The following is a 1,185-nucleotide window of genomic DNA, read 5'->3' as shown; positions in this document are numbered from 1 at the left end:
TCCAAATGCACCCCTCTGACCATGTGTGAACGCCCAAAGGAGAGGTAGGCTCCCAAACAGGCTTTTGCAGAGTGCTGTCCATGACTTGGGTTTCTCGATTCACCAGTATTCTGTTCCGCGCAACGTTGTTCAGTCCTGCATGTGAAGGTTTCTCTTCTTTCTAGGATTGGCGCCTCCACCACCACATGGTGTAGGCGTTTTGGGCTGCCTGAGTTCCCGCGTTGAACGTGTCGTGTTCCTCGGAAAGGTGTGGACGTTACAAGACACGAAGATCTCTTCACTCTTTCCAGATGGGCCCAGTCCTCTGCCAGATGCTGTTGGTCTTCTGGGCTCCCCTGAGTTGCTGTGTTGGCTGTGCCCAGATCCTTGGAGTGGGATAAGTGACATTGGTGTCCCTACCGGAAGGCGGTCTTTGCTTTTGTTGTTCTGTGCCCACACGCTTGCAGTGTGGAACTTCTGCCCTTGCAAGCGGTGTCACTACTTCAGGCATTGTCTTTGTGGATACAGCAGGAAACCGCAGTCGGAGGTGGATGCAAATATCCAACGCTTAGTCTCTGTGCTCAGGTACGTTGATCCCTGATGTGTCCTATTTATCCTCCTCTCTGAGGTGCTCTGGGCTTGGTGTCGGACGTCCCTCGTGCTCACGTTGCTTTCACCGGGTGTTCTTTCTTTCCCCATCTTCAGGTCTCCGCAGCGCTGATGGAATGTCAGTGCCACGTGCCAACGTCGTCTTCTTTTCTGTTTGGATTCCACAGCGTTTTCTACTCTTTTGATCTGTTCTTCTTCTCTTTCTTCCATGTTGCCCGTTGGCGTTTCGTTGGAGTTTCCTGGATCCAAATGCACCCCTCTGACCATGTGTGACGCCCAAAGGAGAGGTAGGCTCCCAAACAGGCTTTTGCAGAGTGCTGTCCATGACTTGGGTTTTCTCAATTCACCAGTATTCTTTTCCGCGCAACGTTGTTCAGTCCTGCATGTGAAGGTTTCTTCTTTCTTTCTAGGATTGGCGCCTCCACCACCACATGGTGTAGGTGTTTTGGGCTGCCTGAGTTCCCGCGTTGAACGTGTCGTGTTCCTCGGAAAGGTGTGGACGTTACAAGACACGAAGATCTCTTCACTCTTTCCAGATGGGCCCAGTCCTCTGCCAGATGCTGTTGGTCTTCTGGGCTCCCCTGAGTTGCTGTGTTG

At 52.2% G+C, this 1,185-nt stretch overlaps 1 long non-coding RNA gene across 2 annotated transcripts in view; it reads left to right on the top strand.

Moving 5' to 3' along the window:
• Positions 1–162: 162 nt before the first annotated feature.
• LOC109364190 overlaps positions 163–1,185 on the top strand; it is a 12,085-nt gene continuing 11,062 nt past the window's right edge. For both annotated transcript variants that reach the window (XR_004162300.1, XR_004162299.1), the window contains exons 1-2: positions 163–190; positions 291–564. This is a non-coding gene — a long non-coding RNA (uncharacterized LOC109364190). The remainder of the gene's footprint in view (positions 191–290; positions 565–1,185) is intronic.

Source organism: Meleagris gallopavo (genome assembly GCF_000146605.3).
Source record: "Meleagris gallopavo isolate NT-WF06-2002-E0010 breed Aviagen turkey brand Nicholas breeding stock chromosome 13 unlocalized genomic scaffold, Turkey_5.1 Chr13_random_7180001957629, whole genome shotgun sequence".
Taxonomy (NCBI): Eukaryota; Metazoa; Chordata; class Aves; order Galliformes; family Phasianidae; genus Meleagris; species Meleagris gallopavo.
This window is presented reverse-complemented; position numbering and strand designations above follow the sequence as displayed.